Genomic DNA, 24,760 nt, shown 5'->3' with positions numbered 1-24,760 from the left:
TGTCTGGTCAGTCCATGGGGCACAACATCTCAGGGTGCACATCTCCCCTCATTTCTCAGTAGTAAACTTGATTTCATAGTTGTGAGGACCCATCAGTATCTGTATTACAATTAATATTTGCATTTTTGAGCACCTACTGTACACCAGGTCTTGTGCTAAGCATTTTACACACATTATCTGATCCTTGCAACATTCTTATGAAATGAGTTCCAGTAATATTCTCACTTTCCATTATCTGTAAAGGAAATTGGGCTCAGAAAGGTTAAGTAACTTGCCAAATGTCCCACAGCCAGTAAGTGAAAAAACCAAGAATTAAATGGACATCTGTCTGATTCCAAAGGCAGTCATTGTCCTCAACACTGTCCACTGATAATAACTAGCAATTATTGGGCCATTACTATTTGCCAAGTATTCACAACAATCTTATAAGTTGGAGCACATATGCAGTGGTAGGTGGACGTCAAGGGCATGAAACTACGGAAGGCGATCACAGAAGAGGAGTACTAAGTCTTCACAAAGGTGAAGCAATTCAGTTTTGAGCATATATTTTATCTATTTAGTTGTCACACAGCCCAGAAAATTAAATGGACAGATACAGATGTGGATTGTTTGAATAGTAGGAGCAGTATTATGTCTTGAGTATCTAATGTATGTGAGGCAGTTTACAAGTATACCATCCAACCAGCACAGCAACTTTAGCAAATTAGGATGACTATGACCAATTTACAGATGTGGAACCTGAGCCTTGAAGGTCACATGACCTATTTAAGGTCAAGTCAATGATATCTCTAAGGAGAGGTGCAAATTCCCCTCAAAATGATTCATTTTCTTTTTTCTTTTTTCCACAAACTATCATTTTACATTGCGATGAAAGTGATTTTTAATGCTTAACTTGGAAAGTCTCATTGATTTGCATTAATTGGAATGTTTTATGTTCTTGTTTGTTTGTTTGTTTTATAATTCACCTTATTCACTGACAACACTCCTTACAGGCTGTGACTCATTCCCAGCTCAGATTCTTGTGTATCCTCCTAGAAATGTACATATTTCATACATAAAAATATATAGCTTGTGCTTTAGTTTGTGTTTCAATTATATTTCATTGGCCTTAAGGCAATCCTAAAGGATTTGAACCCTGAATATTCTTTGGAAAGACTGATACTGAAGCTAAGCTCTAATACTTTGGCCACCTGATGCAAAGAGCCGACTCATTGGAAAAGACCCTGATGCTGGGAAAGACTGAAAGCAAAATGAGAAGAGGGCGACAGAGGATGAGACGGTTGGATGGCATCACTGACTCAATGGGCATGAGTCTGAGCAAACTGTGGGAGACGGTGGAGGTCAGGGAAGCATGGCATGCAGCAGTCCATGGGGTTGCAAAGAGTTGGGCATGACTGAGCGACTGAACAAACAAAATGCACCATGGATTATAAAATGCCCCATTATTTCGTGTACATTAGGATACACTGATAAACACTGAGGCCACAATGTTTTGTTATCAGAATCTTTATTTTATATTTGTTATAAGAGATTTGTAGACTTACTTAGATGTAGATGTAGACTCTCTTGTACATGCATCAAAGGGGAAAAGTAAATGAAGTAAATTAGTTGTGGTATTTTTTAGGTTGTACTTATTCAGAATCCAGCTTTTCAGAATCATATCTTGACTCCATCATTGATGACTTTGTTTTTCCTCAAAATATTTTTTTTTTTCTGTGCTTAAGTGATCTACTGGTATCTTGGGTTTTCTTTCATGTGGCTAACACGGATGCTGCAAGCTTTGTTGAACATATTCAAAGAATACAAATTACAACACAACTGTCGCGTGATGATAGAATCATTTCAAAGAATGCCAAAGAAGATCTCAGTGATATTAAAATGAGAAAAATCTTAGAAGTGATGAAATGTGGTATTCATCTTTCCATAGCACAAATGACATCATAACTACACACTGTTCTACAACTTTTTTCCCTCTTAATATTTATTTTAGACAGAATCCATATTCATGCACATATATCTACCTCATTTTTAGATGAACATATCATAATTTACTAGGAAGCAGTTCATTTTCCCTAGAATTTTAAATTTTCCAGGTCTTAAAAATCTTTACCTATATTCCACCCCCTAATTGTCACCTACATTCCAACCCCTGAATATCTTATCATGGCTTGTGAGCACACCCAAAACATTTTTTTTGAAAACGGGTCAAATTCAAGCAAGCATTTGAAATTCCACTAACTGCTTTCAAGCAGCACTTAATTGACTTCACCTTGTCCCTGAACACAGCCCATTCCGGTCTGGTGCGCCCTATGCACATATGCAGAAAGCACCTGGATGTTTTAATTCTTAGGGTAAAATGGTCATATACCTCAGGGAAGAGAAGCCTTAAGTCACTGCTGTCAGGGCCGGCTCTACAATCTGCAGGGCACAGGGCAAAGTGAAAAAACAGTAGTCCATCTTCCCTTCCCATGGGCGGCAGCCTCAACCCAAAACAGATGAACAACTGCTAAGTGTTGCAACCTCAGTGCCAGACAAAATAGGTACCTGACTCAGGGGTGAGTGAGAGGATCACCCCCCACTCCAGGCAGCCTTCTGAAGGCTCAATGGCTCTGCTAGCCCAGGGAAGAACCGCTTCAGTCTGCCCCACCCCAAGATGCGCTGGGGCGCATGCAGCCAACTGAACTTCCTGCATGGAGGTCTGGGCCCCCACCCTGAGCGGGCCGCAACCTGCAGCAGCAGAACTAGGGCCTCTTCCAGCTGCCATGATTCATTGGTTGCCCCAGCCGGTGTTGCGGGGGGGGTGGGGGTGGCGGAGAGCAGCAGGAGGCACTGGGCCACGGAGTAGGAACTGTGTGAAGAAGCTTGGAGGGATCAGCAGGCAGGGAGCAGAGCAAGAACCTATGGCTGGGATGTGGTGGGAGACAGGAAGGGGCATCCGAGAAAGCCCCAAAGCCCTGGCCCAAGCTCCACTGTTTTCCTTGGACTTCTTTTACAAAACATCCAATGGTAAAATTGAGAATTTCAAGATGATGGCCACAGAACACTCAACCCAAGTACAAGGCCCTCCTGAACCAAGCCCAGACCATTGTAAAAACAAAGGCCCCATAACACCTCTCACCTAAATGACAAAGGTAAAGGTCAAATTAATCAAACTGCGAGGACACTGTGCTTGGAAGCTAAGCAATGTGGTCTAAGGAAGATTTCTCGGCAAGCCCCACCAAGCTCCACTGGCAGTTAGAGCTGTAGGGCTCTGAGAGTGCTGGGAGCTCTCAGGTTTTCTGGGGAGTGATAAGGAGCAATCAGAAAGCATTGGTATGCAATCCGTTTGGTAAACTGCCTAAAAGAAGCTCAGAAAAAGGAAGTCTTATTCTAAATAAATATTCATTTCCATACCTAATTTCAGTGTAATTTTATATTCCCTCCTTTTTTTCCCCCCAAAGGGACCTCAACCATGTATAAGCTGCATTCCTGAAATTCTTTTTTTCTAGAGATATCAAGACAGAAGATACAAGAAGAGTTCTCTACGGCTTTTCAAAGCTGACTTTCAGTATAATACTCTTGGAGAAACTCATGACAATCTGTGTGACATGCACTTTAAAAGAAACAAATTTACGACAATGCAGAGTAGTGACTTTCACCTTAAAAGAAATCTAAACTGGAATCAAATATGAGAAATAGTTCAGACAAAATCAAAACCTGAAAGAACTGGCAGCCTAATTCAAAAGATTTTAAGCAAAAAGAAGACAAGATATATTTTAATATTCATCATTCAAATGTGTTTTTACTTGTTCCTCACCTATTGTTTATTAAGTTTCTCTGGACCACGCCAAAAGGGCAGAGAAGAAACTAGTGTACTGTTGTCAATATTAACATGACACCCCAGGTTAACCTGACCCCTAAGACTTGTTAATTTGCCAAGAATAAACTAATATATGAATGTTGGACCTAAACACTGGCCTACAGGAGAACAATGGTTCACTTCCAAGCAGAATTCATTTCTTAATTTATTCTTGCAAATGTAGTATTCCCTAGGTTCAAATAGTAGGAATTTGTGCATATCTAAACATAAACTGCCGAAGTCTTTGACAGTGTGTATCACAATAAACTGTGGAAAATTCTGAAAAAGATGGGAATACCAGACCACCTGACCTACCTCTTGAGAAACCTGTATGCAGGTCAGGAAGCAACAGTTAGAAATGGACATGGAACAGCAGACTGGTTCCAAGGCTGTATAGTCAAGGCTGTATATTGTCACCCTGCTTATGTAACTTATATGCAGAGTACATCATGAGAAACGCTGGGCTGGAGGAAGCACAAGCTGGAATCAAGATTTCCTGGAGAAATATCAATAACCTCAGACATGCAGATGATACCACGCTTATGGCAGAAAGTGAAGAAGAACTAAACAGCCTTGTGATGAAAGTGAAAGAGGAGAGTGAAAAAATTGGCTTAAAGCTCAACATTCAGAAAACTAAGGTCATGGCATCTGGTCCCATCACTTCCTGGCAAATAGATGGGGAAACAGTGGAAACAGTGGCTGACTTTATTTTTCTGGGCTCCAAAATCACTGCAGATGGTGATTGCAGTCATGAAATTAAAAGACACTTACTCCTTGGAAGGAAAGTTATGACCAGCCTAGACAGCATATTAAAAAGCAGAGACATTACTTTGCCAACAAAGGTCCATCTAGTCAAGGCTATGGTTTTTCCAGTGGTCATGTATGGATGTGAGAGTTGGACTATAAAGAAAGCTGAGCACAGAAGAATTGATGCTTTTGAACTGTGGTGTTGGAGAAGACTCTTGAGAGTCCCTTGGAATGCAAGGAGATCCAACCAGTCCATCCTAAAGGAGATCAGTCCTGGGTGTTCCTTGGAAGGACTGATGTTGAAGCTGAAACTCCAATACTTTGGCCACCTGATGTGAAGAGCTGACTCATTTGAAAAGACCCTGATGCTGGGAAAGATTGAGGGCAGGAGGAGAAGGGGACAACAGAGGATGAGATGGTTGGATGTCATCACCCACACAATGGACATGGGTTTGGGTGGACTCCGGGAGTTGGTGATGGACAGGGAGGCCTGGCGTGCTGCAGTTCATGGGGTCACAAAGAGTCAGACACGACTGAGCGACTGAACTGAACTGAACTGATACATAAACTGACTTGAAAATCAAACTAGTTGAATTTAGAGACTAGTTCATTAGAAACCAACAGATCTATAAGTGATTAATAACCATAAGATTTTCAAAACAAGCACATTAAATCAGTGTTATTCCAAGATGATGGATGTTAATAAGACTTACTGTGGTGATCATTTTGCAATATATACAAATATTAAATCACTATGTTGCACCCTGAAACTAATATGTTCTATGTCAATTATAACCCAATTTTTATAATAATAAAATAAAAATTAAAAAAAAAAACAGGTGTTATTCCATCCAGTTTGGGATGTGTTAAAATTTTTACCACTATAAAAAAATGTTTTAAAGACAATGCCATATTAAAGGTAATTAATTTTTAAGACTATATTGTGCAAAAACTATAGTTCAAATTAAAGCCAAAAGTGCCTGTGTTACTAGCAAATGCCGACAAATTTATTTATTTTTTAATTGCAGAATAGTTAATTTACAATATTGTGGTAGTTTCAAGTATACAGCAAAGTTATTCAGTTACACATATATATATACATTCTTTTCCAGATTATTTTTCATTATAGGTTATTACAAGATGTTGAATATAATTCCTTCTGCTATACAGTATATTCTTGTTGCTTATCTAATTTGTGTATAGTAGTTTGTTATCTGTTAATTCCAGACTCCTAATGTATCCCTCCCCTCCTTCCCTTTCCCCTTTGATAACCATAAGTTTGTTTTCCATGGAGGCTGACAAATTTAGAAAGTGGGAAATTCTACAGGACAAATGCTTTTTGAGCAAATAAACTGCAAAAAAAAAGAGGGTAAGAGAACTAGTGTAGATTTAAAAAGAATAAAGGGACATTTTATTTGTAATGTGTGAATTTAATTGGATATTGGTTCAGGGAAATACTTTTTTTTTTTTTAAATTCAGGTATCAGCCAGGCTTTTCCCATCTAAAGTTTTTTCCTCCTTGTAATTAATAAGTATTTAATGGGGAAGGTGCTTTGAAATTATATTAAAAACACTTATGAAACAATTGTGGAAATTTGAATGCTGACTTGCTATCAGATATTAAGGAGTCATTAATTTGGGGGAGTAATAATGTTATTGTTATATTTTCAAAAGGAGAACTTACCTATCAGATAAGTAGTACTTTAGCATTTGCGGATGAAATGATGTTTGAGGTTTGCTTTAAACACTGCAGTGAGAAAAAAAAAAAAAACTGCAGTGATTTAGGCATGCAAATGAAACAGATTGGCCAAAGCCAATTGATAACTGTTTAGTACATAGGAGTCCATTATACTGTTCTATGTTTGTTTATGTTTAAAATTTTCCATAAGACAACACAAATAAGAAATTAATGAATTAGTTATAACAACAGCAAAATTGATAAATAAAATTGTTTTCCCTGTGAAAATATCAATGAAACAGACACTTAGCAAGCTTATCCAAGAAAGAAAATACAAATATTCAACACTGAAATGTAGATTCCATGGGGGCAAATATCTCAGCTGTCTTGTTTGCCACTGAATATGACATGAAAGCCAGAAACCATAGCATAATACCCAGCACATAGCAGGTACTCAGTAAATATTAATGAAAGAATGAACAAGAAAAGAGAGTCAAAAGAGATGAGTTTACAAGTCAGAGAATAGTATGTACAAGTTTATGCCAACAGGGACTTCCCTGGTGGCCCAGTGACTAGGACTCTGCACTCCCAGTACAGGTAACCCCGGTTCAATCCCTGGTCCAGAAGCTACATCCCACAAGCCTCAACTAAAGATCTCACATGCCACAACTAAGATCATGTGCAGCCAAATAAATAAATAAAAACAAATATTAAGAAAAGTTTATGCTAACAAACTTGAACACCTAAATGGATAATTTTCCCACTAAAATGGATAATTTTCTAGAAAAATAGTTACTACCAAAAGAAGACCAAAACACCTACAATGAATAATCACTAAATATGAAATTAGAAAAAATAAATAAATAAATATGAAATTAGATATGTTGACAAAGGTCTATTACCCCAAACGACACTAGGTTCACAATGGTTTATACATAATTTTTATCATTCTCTCAAGGAACAGATATTTTCTATATCATTTTCACATTTTAACTATATCATATATAATTTTATAATTCCCTGTATCATTGGGGATGGGGGGTGGGGTGCTTCGCAGGTGGCTCAGTTGTAAAGAACTGCCTGCCAATGCAGGAGACACAGGTTCAATCCCTGGGTCAAGAAGATCCCCTGGAGAAGGAAATGGCAACCCACTCCAGTATTCTCACCTTGAGAATCCCATGGACAGAGGAGCCTGGTGGCCTGCAGTCTATGGGGTCGCAAAGAGTGAGATACAGCTGAGAGACTGAGCATGCACGCACATGCACATGCACGCTGTATCATTGGGAGCATGAAAACATTCACAATTAATTTCACAAGGTTTGCAAATGTCCAATATCAAGACTGACAGAGAGCACAAAGAAAGAAAATTATTGTCAGACTAAAGCTCTCTAAGAATATAACATAAAAATCTTAAATAAAACATTAGGAAATATATAATTCAACAACATATTAGAACACTACTAGAGGAGGAATGCATCTTGATCAAGGCAACAACTCCCCCCAAAAAATGGATGGCCCAATATCAGGAAATCTGTTGACATAATTTATTACATAAGCTGGTTAAAGGAGAAAAATTATATGATTATCTCAATAGATGGTAAAATAGCATTTGGTAATTCAACATCCATCCCTATTTTGAAAAAAAAAATAATGAACTAGGGATAGAAGAAATCTTCCTAAACATGATGGAATATTTATCAAAAATTACCATCAAGCATACCTAGCAATGAAACACAAGAGCTCTTCTCATTAAAATGAGGAACACAATAAGGATATCCATTATCACCGCTATTATATAACATTATCATATAAATTCTAGCCACTGCAACAAGATAAAAGGTATTTCTTTTGAAAAGGAAGAGGCAAAATTATTACTATCTGCAGATGATGATATGACAGCCTGGAAAATTCAAGAGAAAAACTATTAGAAACAACAAAAAAATACAGTTTTTTTAATATATATATATATGTATATATATATATATAAGCTCAATAGACTTCCTATGCAAGCAATAATACATTAGAAAATGTAATGAAACAGACACCATATAAAATAACACAAAATAATTCATAGGGCATAATTTAGAAAGAGTTCAGAAACAGACCCATGCATATATGGGAATTTATAATAAAAATGGTATTTCAAATCAATGGAAGAATGAGGGATTAGCCACTTAAAAATAAAATTATATACCAGTCACCAAATAAAACTAAAAATATATTCAAACACTTTTACAATGAAAAGTAAAGCAATGGAAGAAAATATAGGAGAATATTTCTATAATTTTGGAGTAAGGAAGACCTAAGCATGTCATGAAACTCAGGAACCATAAAGCAAAAGATAGATTTAATTCCACATAAAATAAAATTATGTATAGAGAAAAAGAGACCACAGTACAAGCGAAGTTAGTAAACAAATGAAAAACTTGGGAAAATATCTACAAAACAAGATAAAGGATTAATATTGTGATTTTGTGACCAAATAGAATAAACAGCTCCTATAAATCAATAAAAAAAAAACCTCTCCAACAGAAAAGGTATAAAGTTATAAAGGATTCAAACTAGCAATTCACCCACCAAACAGCTGCATAGATGAGCTTAGCAAAACATTGCCTAAGGGCCCTTATTCTATATATATATGTGTGTGTGTGTGTATATATATATATATATATATATATTTAATATAAACCTACTTCAACTCATGAGAGGCCTGATAGACGCTATCTATAGCCACATATATTCTAAACTTCTTTATTTTCATTTTCAGGGAATAGAGTGACCTTCCTCCCATTTAAGACCAAACTCTCACATGTGACCTTAATACCAACCCTTCCTTCCTCCTTCAAAAGAAAAACAACTAGTCTACCCTTGGCATCTAAGCTTTTAACACCTCTTTCATTCTAAAATCCACTACAACATGTTTTTTTCCCTGTACTATACTAGTGAAACTGTTCTCTATATGGAGACTAGTATCTTTTAACTGAATTCAATAAGCATTTTCCAGCCTTTATCTAACTGGATTTTCTGTTGACACTGACATTCTTTATTACAGTACCTCTTGATGTTCTATTAATGGTCCTTACAAACTAGAAGACTAGAATCTGGCAACTTGTCATCCAGTACTCTTTTTTTTTTTTTTTCATCCAGTACTCTTGACTATCCCTAGGGACAAAAATTTCTGAGTTTCCCCTCACTATAGCATCATTTCTGCTCATCATTCTCCAGCATCTAACTCAGAGATTCAAGCCATAAGTTGGCACCTAAACATGTGGTGATCATACATTATAGTTACCATGAGATAATCTCTGTTGATATTGGAATAATTATTATTAATATAATAATTAATGCTAAAGTCTGGATGATAAATTATATCATCACCTTACAACTTAAGAGAATCCAACAAGAAGAAAGTGAAAGAATAAAATAATGCCTATATGCAGGGCCCCATTAAAATAGACCTGCTCTGGAGGAGAGAAAAAAATCATTACTTGAACAAAATAAAACATGTACAGCTAAGATAATCCAATTATAAATATTTTAACTGAGGACAAAAAATATATTTAAATTTTAAAATTCAGTAAAATTGAAGAAGATAAATTTAGATAAATTGAAAGGAAACCTGATCACTTATCAAGACAAAAAAATAGAGGCCTGGAAGAAAGAGTAGAAGAACTCTTTCAAAAACATATAAAAGGGACTTAGAAAATAAATGAACCCAGAATATCTAATCTGTGAAGAAAAGGAATTTTAGAAGGAAGAAAATGAACATTTAGGAGGGGCAATAATTAAACAAATAATAGAAGAAACATCTTCCCTTAGTAAATAAAAGTAAAGTTTGCAAGTTGAAAAAAGCTCACTGAGGTCCAGGCAGTTTTAACACATGTAGTAATACATGTTTTATGGTATTAGAAATATAAATCACATATGGTAAAGCACCTAAATGTACAGCTTTATGAATTTTTACATATGTAATACCTGTGTAACTAGCACACAGGGTAAAATACAGAATGTTACCATCACCCAAGAGAATCCTTCCGACTCTTTCAGTGGCAAAATCTACTTCTATCCAGAGTTGGTTATTAACACAATTTTTAAACCCATACATTAGTTTTATCAGTACTTGAACTTTCTATCAATGGAATGATACAGTATATACTCTTTTGGTCTGGGTTCTTTGATTCAACACTATGTTTCTGATGCATCGATATTAATGTATCTGTAGTTTGCTTTTATTTTTCTGTAAAATTCCACTTTATGAGCATACCATAATTTATTTCTCCATTCTCCTCTTGATAAATATGTGGGTTGCTTTCAGTTGTTGCTATTATAAATAAATCATCTATGAACATTCTTGAACATATCTTTTGGTGGACATATACACTCATTTCTCTTGAGTGTGTAACTAAGAGTTAAAGTGCTGGATTATAATGTGTGTGAAGCTCTGGTAGATGCTGGCAAATAGTTTTGCAAAATGATTGAAAAAATTTTAACTTCTACCAGCAATATATGAGAGTGCCAGGGGTTCCATGTTCTTGCCCCAAATTAGGATTTTCAGTTCTTTATAATTTCAGCCAGAATAAAAAAGATGAGAACATTTCCACCTCATTTTATGAGGCCATTATTGCTCTGATGCCAAAACCAAAGATATTAAATAAAAACTACATGGAAGTATCTTTCATGGGTATATAAAATTTTAGCAAATCAAATCTAGCAAAAGTTTAATATGTTATGATCAAATTGGGTTTGTCCCAGGAATTCAAGGGAGATTTAACACATGAATTTTATTCAGTGTAATATGTTATATTAAGAGAATAACAAAGAAGAACTGTATGATCAACCTCAAGACATATCAGAAAAGATTTGATAAAATCAAATCTCATTCATAATGAAAGGAAAAAAAAACTAGGAACAGAAGAAAACTTCTCTGAATGGATATAGGGCTTCTACAAAAATTCCACAATAAATATCACACTAACAATGAAATTCTGAATGCTTTCCCCTTCAGATTAAAGAAATGGCAAAGATGACTGCTCTTACTTCTTCTATTCAACATTGTATTAACCAAGGTTTTAACAAGGGTATTAGGTAAGAAAATGAAATAAAAGTTACAGAGATCAGAAAGGAAAAAGCAAAACTCTAATGCAGAGGACACTGTCTGCCAAACTCATGGAACTATGCAGTTAAAATAGATGAGCTTTATTATAAATTATGCTTCAACAAAGCTGATTTTTTTAAAAAAAGCAAACTCCCCACAGAGAAAACTCCAGACTCAGTACCAGCGAGTTTCATGGTTTCACTGGCCAACCCTATTAACTATTTAAAGAAGAAATAATATTGTTAAGAGAAGAAGTAAAAGATTTAAATACATGGTGAAATAATAGCAAATTTTAAAATTGGATTGTGCAATATTGTTAAGATGTCTGTTTTCCCAAAATTCAGTTAATCACAATCATAATCTGAGCAGAACTTCTGGAAGAAAAAGTGGGAGAATACACACTACTTGCTTTCAGTATTTATTTTAAATCCACAATAATCAAGACAGTGTGGTACTGGCATAGGATAAAAAAAAATTAAAAACTAAAACAGAATACAGAGCCCAGCAACAAACCCACACAGATACAATTTTTTGCTATTTGATAAAGGTCTATGATCCAGCCATTCCACACTTAAGTATGTATCCAAGATAATGGAAAACATACATGTGTACACAAATTTGTACACCAATGATCATAGCAGCATTATTAATAATAGCTAAAAAGTGGAAACACCCTAAATGTCCATTAACTGATGGATAAACAAAGTATTTTATGCCCATACAGTGTAATGTTATTCTACCGTAAATAGGAATCAAGTACTGATACATGCTACAATATAGGTGAACTATGAACACATTATGCTAAATACAAGAAGCCAGACTTCAAAGGTCAGATATTAATAGGATTCCATTTATATGAAACACCTAGAGTAGGCAAATCCATAGAGACCAGGAGTAGATTTATGGTTTCTAGGGGTGAGGGAGGGAAAACAGAAATGACTACTAATAAATAGGTAGAGGGTTTCTTTGGAGAGTGATAAAAATGTTCTGGACTTAGACACCTTGTGAATATACTAAAATTGACTGAATTGTACACTTTAAAATGGTGAATTCGTGGTTTGCAAGTTACATCTCAATTTAAAAAATTCCCTTGAGATGTATCATAGGCCTAATATAAATACTAAACCTATAGTGCTTCTAGAAAAAAAAGGGGTATATATCTTGATGACTTTGAAGTAGATAAAGATTCCTTAATAAGAGTACAAAAGGCAGTAAAGAAAGCATTAAAGGAAAAAAATGATAAATTGAAAGTCACTGAAAATTATAAACATCTATTCTTCCAAAGTACATGGTTAAGAAAATCAACTCTCCCAGAGTGGGTGAAAATATTCTCAGTACATACAACTGACAAAGAATTGACAAAAGAACTCCAACAAATCAATAATAAAAAGGCAACTCAAAAAAAATTGGCAAAAGATTTTGAACAGACACTACTCAAGGAAGACATACAAATGGCCAATAAGTACATGAAAAAGTGTTCAACAGCATTAGTCATAGTGGAAATGCAATTTAAAACTACAATGAGATACCACTTCACACCCACTAGGACGGCTAAAATTAAAAAGACTGGCAGGATGAAATGTTGACCTAGATGTGGAGCAAATGGAATTATTCTACATTGCTGATGGGAGCTTAAAATGGTATAAACCACTTTCTAAAAGCTGGGCAGGTTTTATAAAGTTAAACATAGAGCTGGAGGAACTCCACAGCTAGGAAGTTATCAAAAAGAAATGTAAACATGTATTCATTTTTTAAAAACCGTATTAAAAGGTCATTTATAGCAGCTTTATTCATATTAGGCAAATGTCCATCAACAGGTGAATGGATTAATAACTTGCAGTATATTAAATACACAGGAATATTACTCAGTATTCAAGAGAATGAACTACTTATACATACAACATGAATGAATCTCACAGACATTAAGTTGAGCAAAGGAAATCAAGTGGAAATGACAGATGATAGTTCATCAACAATAGCATGTATATTAACATTAGGAATAAACTCAAAATGAGAAGTACAAAAATTAGGTAAAGAAAACATCAATGATTTTATTAAAGGCATAAAATTCAATCTGCAAATAGAGAAGAATATACTGTTTCCTTGGATAGGTAGACAATATTATAAAAGTGTCAGTTTTCTTAAAAATAATATATAAATGAATGTAATAACTATTAGAATCCCAATAGGTATGTGTATTTTTAATTAAATAAAATAGTATTAACATACATGTCTGAGAATATCCAGGAAAATTGTGAAGGACAATGGTGAGGTGGAATTTTATTTTTTTCAATATTAAGCTGTAACTAAACAATATAATGTTGGCTTAGAAATAGACAGCTAGATATGGGTACAAACTGCCAAGAAACAGATTCCAGTATTTGTGATAGTTTATGATAAAGATGATATCTTAATTCAATGGGGGAAAGATTCTTTATTTAATGTATACACTGATACATATATTTGGCACTCCACTTGGAAGACAGTGGAGTTTGCGCCTTCCCTCACACCACATATAAAAATAAATGGCAAGTAAATATTTAGACATAAAAATGAAACAATAAAAATAGTGCAAAAAAATCTAAGAAGTCACAGATACAATCCAGACAGAGAAACTTTTTAATCAAGATCAGAAGAACAGACACTAGAAAAGAAAAACCTGACATATTTGACTATTTTCAAAATTTAATAATTTTTAATGGGTACAGAGTTTCAGTTTGTGATGATGAAAAAGTTCTGGAAATGGATAGTAATCATGGCTGCATAACAATGTAACATACTTAATGTCACTGAACCATATGTTTATATTACTTTATTATTTTATGTTATGTGTATATTACCCAGTGAAAAAAATGATATTTAAATGACAAAATATATTCTAAACAAATTTAATAGACAACTGATATGCTAGTTAAATATACACATACACCTACATACACATATCTTTTAAACACTTATGAGACTAAAAGACTTAAAATCTATAATCTTGCATATGGCCAAAGAACGTCAAAAGACATTAACAAGAGAAGATATAAGCACATGAGAAGGTACTCAATGTCACTAGTCATCAGAGAAAAGCAAACTAAAACTATAATCATATATCACTTCATACCCACTAGAAGGCTAAAATTAAAATAACTGACAATACAAAGTACTGGCCAGGGGGTAGACATTCTTTCAAAAATAACAGAATGAGAGACAGGAATAGAGAAAGAGATAGGATAATATAAAAGCAAACAATTCACAGCAGAACAAATCCAAGTGGTTGGTCAACATTTGAGAAGAGGCTCACTAGCAGTTAAAGAAATGCAAATTAAAGTTGCAAGGCATGGTAATCTCATCCATTTGCTACTGGAGGTGGGAACCACTATTTCATTTCTAAAATGCATATCCTTGAAACAGAAATCCCATTCCTAGGAATTTAGCTCATAGAAGGAAAAACATCAGTATATGAAAAATATATATAAAATATTATCCCCATTTGACAAAATATGGCCCACTGGAGAAGGGAATGGCAACCACTTCAATATTCTTGCTTTGAGAAACCCATGACAAGGCAAAAAGATATGACACTGAAAGATGAACTCCCCAGGTCAGTATGTGTTGAATATGCTACTGGAAAAGAGTAGAGAAATAACTCCAGAAAGAATGAAGAGATGGAGCCAAAGCAAAAACAATGGCCAGTTGTGGGTGTGACTGGTGATGGAAGTAAAGTGTGATGCTGTCAAGAGCAACATTGCACAGGAACATGGAATGTTAGGTCCATGAATCAAGGTAAATTGGAAGAGGTAAAGCAGGAGATGGCAAGAGTGCACATCGACATTTTAGGGATCAGTGAACTAAAATGGACTGGAATGGGCGAATTTAACTCAGATGACCATTATAACTACGACTGTAGGCAAGAATCCCTTAGAAGAAATGGAGTAGCCCTCGTAGTCAACAAAAGAGCCTGAAATGCTGTACTTGGGTGTAATTTCAAAAATGACAGAATGATCTCTGTTCATTTCCAAGGCAAACCATTCAATATCACAGTAATCCAAGTCTATGCCTCAACCAGTAATGCTGAAGAAGCTGAAGTTGAACAGTTCTATGAAGACCTACAGGACCTTCTAGAAGTAACACCCAAAAAGATGTCCTATTCATTATAGGGGACTGGAATACAAAAGCAGGAAGTCAAGAGATATGTGAAGTAACAGGCAAATTTGGCCTTGGAGTACAAAATGAAACAGGGCAAAGACTAACAAAGTCTTGCCAAGAGAATGCACTGGTCATAGCAAACACCCTCTTCCAAAAACACAAGAGAAGATTCTACACATAGACATCACCAGATGGTCAATACTGAAATCCAGATTGATTATATTCTCTGTAGCCAAAGATGGAAAAGCTCCATATAGTCAGCAAAAATAAGACTAGGAGCTGACTGTGGCTCAGATCATGAACTCCTTATTGTGAAATCCAGACTTAAATTGAAGAAAGTAGGGAAAACCACGAGACCATTCAGGTATGACCTAAATCAAATCCCTTACAATTATACAGTGGAAATGACAAATGGATTGAAGGGATTAGATCTAATAGACAGAGTGCCTGAAGAACTATGGATTGAGGTTCATGACATTGTATAGGAGGCAGTGATAAAGACCATCCCCCCAAAAAGAAATGCAGTAAGGGAAAATGGTTGTCTGAGGAGGCCTTACAAATAGCTGAGAAAAGAAGAGAAGATAAAGGCAAAGGGGAAAAGGAAAGATATACCCATCTGAATGTAGAGTTCCAAAGAAAAGCAAGGAGAGATAAGAAAGCCTTCCTCAGTGATCAATGCAAAGAAATAGAGGAAAACAACAGAATGGGAAAGACTAGAGATGTCTTCAAGAAAATTAGAGATACAAAGGGAACATTTCATGCAAAGATGGGCTCCATAAAGGACAGAAATGGTATGGACCTAACAGAAGCAGAAGATATTAAGAAGAGGTGGCAAGAATAGACAGAAGAACTATACAAAAAAGATCTTCATAACCCAGATAAGCATGATGGTGTGATCACTCACCTAGAGCCAGACATCCTGAAGTGCATCCTGAAGAATTTTAAGCATTACTTTACTAGTGTGTGAGATGAGTGCAATTGTGCGGTAGTTTGAGCATTCTTTGGGATTGCCTTTCTTAGGGATTGGAATGAAAACTGACCTTTTCCAGTCCTGTGGCCACTGCTGAGTTTTCCAAATTTGCTGGCATATTGAGTGCAGCACTTTCACAGCATCATCTTTCAGGATTTGAAATAGCTCAACTGGAATTCCATCACCTCCACTAGCTTTGTACGTAGTGATGCTTCCTAAAGCCCACTTGACTTCACATGCCAGGATGTCTGGCTCTAGGTGAGTGATCACACCATTGTGATTATCTGGATCATGAAGATCTTTTTTGTATAGTTCTTCTGTCTATTCTTGCCACCTCTTCTTAGTATCTTCTGCTTCTGTTACATCTATAACATTTCTGTCCTTTATTGTGCCCATCTTTGCATGAAATGTTCCCTTGGTATCTCTAATTTTCTTGAAGCAATCTCTAGTCTTTCCCATTCTATTGTTATCCTCTATTTCTTTGCATTGATCACTGAGGAAGGCTTTCTTATCTCTCCTTGCTATTCTTTGGATCTCTACTTTCAAATAGGTATACCTTTCCTTTTCTCCTTTGCTTCTCTTCTTTCCACAGCTATTTGTAAGGCCTCCTCAACAACCATTTTGCTTTTTTGCATTTGTTTTTCTTGGGGATGGTCTTGATCCCTGTCTCCTCTACAATGTCACGAACCTCCATCCATAGTTCATCAGGCACTCTGTCTATCAGATCTAATCCCTTAAATCTATTTCTCACTTCCACTGTGTAATCATAAGTGATTTGATTTAGGTCATACCTGAATGGTCTCGTGGTTTTCCCTACTTTCTTCAATTTAAGTCTGAATTTGGCAATAAGGAGTTCATGATCTGAGCCATAGTTAGTTCCCAGTCTTGTTTTTGCTGACTGTATAGGGCTTCTCCATCTTGGCTGCAAAGAATATAATCAGTCCCATCACTTCATGGCAAATAGATGGGGAAACAATGGAAACAGTGACAGACTATTTTGGGGGGCATCAAAATCACTGCAGATGGTGACTGCAGCCATGAAATTAAAAGATGCTTGCTCCTTGGAAGAAAAGCTATGACCAACCTAGATAGCATATTAAAAAGCAGAGACATTACTTTGCTAACAAAAGTCCACCTAGTCAAAGCTATAGTTTCTCCAGTAGTCATATATAAATGTGAGAGTTGGGCCGACTCATTGGAAAAGACCCTGATGCTAGTAAAGATTGAAGGCAGGAGGAGAAGGGGACGGCAAAGGATGAGATGCTTGGGTGGCATCACTGACTCAATGGACATGAGTTCGAGCAAGTTCCAGGAGTTGGTGATGGACAGGGAAACCCAGTGTGCTGCAGTTCATGGGGTCACAAGAATTGGATACAACAGTGTGACTGAACTGAATTCCTATTTGTGTATTTCTTAAAAAAACAAACAAACAAAAAACACCTCTGTGTATGTATTTGACTGGCCAAAAAGTTCGTTTGGGTTTTTCTGTTAAGCATTATGTAAAAACCCGAACAAACTACATATGTATTGTGGAATGGATAGGCCTAGGAACACCATTCTTTTTACTCATTCTGGGTGGTCTTACCTGTTTTCAATGGTACAAATTATTATTCCTGATGATTTCCAAATCATTATGTTGAGGTTCACGGGTAAAGAATCTTCCTGCCAGTGCAAGAGATGCAGATTCGATCCGTGGGTTGGGAAGGGCCGCTGGAGAAGGAAATGCAATCCAATCCAGTATTCTTGCCTAGGAAATCCCATGGACAGAGGAGCCTGGCGGGCTACCGTCCATGCGGTCGCAAGAGTCAGACACAACTAAGTGACTCAACAACTGCTGTAACAAATTAATACAAATTTAGTAGCTCAGAGCAACACAAATGTATTATCTCCCAGTTCTGGAGCTCAGAAGTCCTATTTTAGTATATGTGCTGCCGAAGCGAGCACTCAGAAGTCCTATATTCAAGACATCAGCAGGGCTGCATTCCTCCTGCAGGCTCCACTAGGAGCAAAATTCATTTCTTGCCTTTTCAGCAACTACCAGCATCCCTTGGTTTGTGGCCCCTTCCTCCATTTTCAAAGCCAGAAGCAGAGCATCTTCCAATCTCTTTCTTGCTTTTCCTGCCCTGTCTATTATTCCTCATCTCTGCTTCCTTCATCACATCTCCTTTTCTGACTCTCCTTCCTCCCTCTTTCTCTTATAAAAACTGTTACAATTGCATTGGACCCACCTGGATAATCCAACATAATCCCCCCATCATGAGATCTTTGATTTAATTGCAACTACAAAGTGTTTTTTACCAAGTAAAGTAACATAACCACAGGTTTCTGGGGATCAGGACATGAATGTTTTGGGGATGGAGTTGGAGGGACATTAATCTGTCTACCACAATGATTAACAACATAAATGTACAAATTGTAAAAAATATTTTTGGTGTCAGAATATTATATAACACAATAAATTTCCTAATACTTTTATAATGTGATATTTTGATTGATTGTAAGATTTTTCTGGCTCAGTATTCTACAAATTTACATATTAGGTTATCAAAATTTATACTTTTAGCAACTTTGTTCTCAACTGACATAATTGAAAGTGCCATCAGTCTCTCTTGGCAAATGCAAGATGGCAAATGATTTTTAATAATTTCAAATTTAGAGAAGGAAACTTCCTGCTGATGCAACTGTTACGGGAGCTGATATGAGTATTTTATGGCCTGTAGCAACTTTGGGTTAATGTACAAATTTTGATCCATCTAGAATTTATGAGTCTCATGTAACTATTTTTCTGAAAAGATTTAATTCATGTAAATCAGCTTTGTGTAAGTCCGAATTTAATTCTAAATGTATACTTATATAATAATAATACATTAATTTTTCCTCTAACATTTTCTATAACTTGTGAGGGTTGTTCAGTTCAGTTCAGTCGCTCAGTCATGTCCGACTCTGCAATCCCACGAACCGCAGTACGCCAGGCCTCCCTGTCCATCACCAACTCCCGGAGTTCACCCAAACTCATGTCCATTGAGTTGGTGATGCCATCCAACTGTCTCATCCTCTGTTATCCCCTTCTCCTCCTGCCCTCAATCTTTCCCAACATCAGGGTCTTTGCAAATGAGTCAGCTCTTCACATCAGGTGGCCAAAGTATTGGAGTTTCAGCTTCAGCATCAGTCCTTCCAATGAACACCCAGGACTGATCTCCTTTAGGATGGACTGGTTGGATCTCCTTGCATTCCAAGGGACTCTCAAGAGTCTTCTCCAACATCACAGTTCAAAAGCATCAATTCTTAGGCACTCAGTGTTCTTTATAGTCCAACTCTCACATCCATACATGACCACTGGAAAAACCATAACCTTGACTAGATGGACCTTTGTTGACAAAGTAATGTCTTTGCTTTCTTTGCAATATGCTGTCTAGGTTGGTCATAACTTTCCTTCCAAGTAGTAAGCGTCCCTTAATTTCATGGCTGCAATTACCATCTGCAGTGATTTTGGAGCCCAGAAAAATAAAGTCAGCCACTATGAGGGTTGTACAATAAACCAAAAGTGGCTTTATGATATGTGTATAATTCAATTATAAGGAAAATTAATTTAAAATTTCTGTTCCTCATTAATTAGTGGTTCATTCGAGGCTGCATATGAAAACAGTGTTCTTTTCTGTTGAATAGGATGATCCCTAAATTTAACTTATATGTCTAAACCTCCTGTGGGTATTTACTTTGCAATGTTTCAGCAATTTTCAAAAGCAGAGTCTAAACTCTTAGAATTCTAATAACTCCTTTATATATACACTATTACCATTCCACATGCACACCTTTATTTTGTACTAATTTACTGACAAAGTTTAATGCCTAACTGAGAGCAGTTCTTGTCATGGAACTCAGGATGTCAAGTTCATATTTGTGTAAATCCTACAGGGACGGACAGGCAAGCCCATTCCCCATGAAGTGTCCCAGGGTGGAGTCCTTGCTCACTCCTGCACCAACAGCTCCTGCTACCAGGGCTGCTGCTTCTGCCGCTGTGGCCACCCACGCTGAACAGCACCAGTCTGGACCCAGTTCCTAGGCTGACTGCCTTGGGGCCCTATGTGGGCCAGGCTATACAAAAGGTCTATTTGTGCCCACATAACCTGCCATTCCTATGAACCTAAGCCCACATGTGCACACGCTACCATCAAGCACATCTCCACTGTTCATGCACCTCCTTCATTATTTCATCAGATTTCATTTACAAAACACAGATCAAAGATAACATTGTTATGAATCTTTAGAAGACAACAGTAAAGCTTCCCTGATGGTGCGAAGGTTAGAACTTCAGCTTCCAATGCAGGGGGTAAATGTTCAATCCCTAGCTAGAGAGCTAAGATTCTGCATACCTTGAGGCCAAAAAACAAAAACAGAAGCAATACTGCAAAAAATTCAATAAAGACATTTAAAATAGTCCACATTCACAAAACAAAGCAAAACCAATTATGGAGTCCTTCTGGGGGTGGGGTCCCTATGTGACTGCCCAGGTGGCACACCTAAGTTGACCCTGGTGCCAGTTAGGCCATTTGATACTTAACTGATCAGTGAACATACATCAGATCCATGCAAAAGATATGGTGCTCACTCATGGTATCCTTTTCCAGCCTTTCCTAAATGTGCTCTAACAAGGAGGAACTTGACTGTTTCTACTATCAAAATAATAACTCAGAAGCCTGTATGCCTTTGTACTTTCATATCCATTATCTCACCAGAGTGTCACAACCCACTGCAGTAGCAAGAAAGGTTTATTGGTTCTCATTAATTAGTCCTCACAACAATCCATGGTGGTCTGGAAGTATTTTTGAAGCTGTCTGACAGATGAAGTCAGAGGTAAATGATTTTCCTATCTACCTCACCAGGCTGTTGGGTGACTGAAGTTAAAAGTGGTTATGAAAAGTGTTTTGTCAGCAATGAGGTAGAGAGCACATATATTACCATTATTCTTTCTTGGGAACATCATATGGTAAGGACCGGGGAATCAAATTCAGGTTTACAGTAACTAATCAAGATCTCACCTTTTAAATGTTAAATCTTTTCAGCTTAAGTAACCTGGCCAAACAACCTATACCATAATCTGAACTCTTTATGGTCTGAGTCCATCCGAGAAGGGCAATTTGCTACTTCCAGAAAAATAAAATTATGCAACCAGCTAAGAATATCACCTGGACATGGAACAACAGACTGGATCCAAAAAGGAAAAGGAGTACATCAAGGCTGTATATTGTCACCCTGCTTATTTAACTTATAGGCAGAGTACATCATGAGAAACACTGGGCTGGAAGAAACACAAGCTGGAAACAGGATTGCCTGGAGAAATATCAATAACCTCAGATATGCAGACGATACCACCCTTATGGCAGAAAGTGAAGAACTAAAGAGCCTCTTGATGAAAGTGAAAGAGGATTGAGTGAAAAGTTGGCTTAAAGCTCAACATTCAGAAAACTAAGATCATGGCATCTGGTCCCATCATTTCATGGCAAATAAATGGGGAAACAGTGGAAACAGTGGTAGACTTTATTTTTGGGGGCTCCAAAATTACTGCAGATGGTGAGTGCAGCCATGAAATTAAAAGATGCTTACTCCTTGGAAGGAAAGTTATGACCAACCTAGACAGCATAATAAAAAGCAAAGATATTACTTTGTCAACAAAGGTCCATCTAGTCAAGGCTATGGTTTTTCCAGTAGTCATGTATGGATGTGAGAATTGGACTATAAAGAAAACTGAGTGCCAAAGAAATGATGTTTTTGAACTGTGATGTTGGAGAAGACTTTTGAGAGTCCCTTGGACTGCAAGGAGATCCAATCAGTCCATCCTAAAGGAAATCAGTCCTGGGTGTTCATTGGAAGGACTGTTGTTGAACCTGAAACTCCAATACTTTGGCCACCTGATGCGAAGAGCTAACTCATTGGAAAAGACCCTAATGCTGGGAAAGATTGAAGGTGGGAGGAGAAAGGGACGACAGAGGATGAGATGGTTGGATGGCATCACCGACTCAATGAACATGAGTTTGGGTAAACTCCGGGAGTTGGTGATGGACAGGGAGGCCTGGCGTGCTGCAGTCCATGGGGTTGCAAAGGGTCGGACACAACTGAGCTACTGAACTGAACTTAACTGAAGAATATCACAAATAAATTAAAAACCAAGTCTGAGAAATACAAAATATAAAAAAATACTCTTGTATGTTTGTGTAGTAACATTACTATAAAACTATTGAGTTAAAACTGTAAATCGTGAGTAAAATTATAAATTCTTAGAACTCAAGGGCAATTAAAACACCATAGGTCAAAAATGTGTGGGACACAAAAAGAACTTTAAGGCTTTAAATACATTTATCAGGAAATCAAATTTTTAAAAGAGTTAAGCATTTAGATCAAGAACTTGGAAACAGGGCAACAGAGCAAACTCAGAGAAAAACAGGAGAAAGAAAATAACACAAGTAAAGGAAGGAAGAAATCAATGAAATAGTAAAAAAAAAAAAAAGGACATTTAAGATTAAAAAACAGAAGCTGGTTCTTTGAAAAAATAGTAATATGGACAGGTCTTAGGCAGGTTTTTTTTAAGGGGGAGAGAGACAGACAGATATACACATACAAGACCTCAATGGCGAAAAAAAAAGAAACACAAAAGATCTATAAAATGGTCTGAATAAATGGAAAGCCATTCCAGCATCTTCCATGGGACAACTTAATACTGTTAAAGGTCAATTCACCTCAAAGTGATATATAAAAAGAAAATTCTGATCAAAACTCTGGTTGCATTCTTTGAGGAACTTGACAAACTTATTCTAAAATATACATGGAGGGTGAACTTCCACCTCAGTGGTGTGGAGAGGGTGCCTGGATCCATAGACTGATCATAGCAATGACCCTGGGTTACTGGCACCTCCACAGGCTAGCTCATGTAGTCTGCCTGCTCCTGGAATGCACAAACTCAAACTATGAGGAGAAGTACAGAATAGGGGACAGTCCCAACTATGACAGAAGCCAGTGGCTAAGTAAAAAATTCAAGTTGGGCCTAGACTTCCCCAATCTGCTCTATTTAATTAATGGGGCTCACAAGCTCACCCAGAGCAAGGCCACCCTTGACTCCACTGCTCACAAGCACAACATGAGTGGTGAGACTGAGAAGATGTGCATGGCCGTGATGGAGAACCGGGCTACAGACACTGCTGATGACTTGGTCCGAGTCTGCCACCGCCATCACTCTGAGAAAACGAAGTCTCAATACCTGAAGGAGATCCCTGAAAATATGAAGCTCTACTCAGAGGTTCTGGGGACAAGGACTTGGTGTGCAGGGGACAAGCTCACCTATGTGGGTTTCCTGGCCTGCACTTTATATTTGACCCCAAGTGCCTGGATGAATTCCTAAAGCTGAAAGACTTCCTCACCTGCTTTAAGGGCCTAAGGAGGATCTCTGCATACATTAGTCCAGCTGCTTCCTCCCACACCCTTTATGTTCAAGGATAGCCATGTGTGGCAATAAGTAGCACCCTGGAATGCAGGAGATGAATCCAATAGCCAGTGCTGCGCTTGCTGGACCTCCCTGCACCCCAGGACCTCAGTCTCTCCTTTCTTTCCATTTGCCTCCACTTAGGCTTTATTTGGCTCCAACTCTTTCCCAATCCCATTCATCCAGGATCTTTAAAACTCTACAGCAGCATCCCACTCTTCTTCAGTGAAGCCATCCCCTGACGTTATGCTTTCTGCTCCAAAGACAACCAGACCGTCCTTCCTTTCTGTGTTTTTTTTTTTTTTTTTTCTGCCATGAGTCACTTCACCAGAACCCTGGCCTGCAGACTTTAGGCTTGATTTCCTCCGCACTGCCCTGAAGACTAGTCCTGGCCTGGTACACCGACCATGATCCACCAGTGTGCTCCCTACCCAGCCCTGCCTGATTACCAATAAAGCCTTAACCACAAAAAATAATAATAATAATAAGTAAAATAAAATAAAATTTACATGGAAAAATAAAGGTCCACAAATAGCTACCTTTGAAAAATAAGAACTAAAGAGATCACAATGTTCCATTAGATACTGACATACTTAAAATCTGTAGCAATATTTTTTGAATGTATGCTAACCAGGGGCTTCCCAGGTGGCTCAGTGGTAAAGAATCTGCCAATGCAGGAGCCGCAGGAAACGCAGGTTCCACCCCTGGATCAGGAAGATCCCTTAGAGAAGGAAATGGCAACCCACTCCATTATTCTTGTCTGGGAAATCCCAAAGACAGAGAAGCCTGGTGGGTTACAGTCCATGGGGTTGCAAAGAGTCG

The 24,760-nt window shown here is 37.2% G+C and overlaps 1 pseudogene; it reads left to right on the top strand.

Annotated features, from left to right (window-relative positions):
* Window positions 1-23,284: 23,284 nt before the first annotated feature.
* Window positions 23,285-23,975, top strand: LOC133052626 (glutathione S-transferase Mu 4-like; annotated as a pseudogene).
* The last annotated feature ends 785 nt before the right edge of the window (window positions 23,976-24,760 follow it).

This window comes from Dama dama, chromosome X (assembly GCF_033118175.1).
Source record: "Dama dama isolate Ldn47 chromosome X, ASM3311817v1, whole genome shotgun sequence".
In the NCBI taxonomy this organism is placed as follows: domain Eukaryota; kingdom Metazoa; phylum Chordata; class Mammalia; order Artiodactyla; family Cervidae; genus Dama; species Dama dama.
Note: the sequence above shows the minus strand (reverse complement) of the source record. Positions and strands in the feature narration are given on the sequence as shown.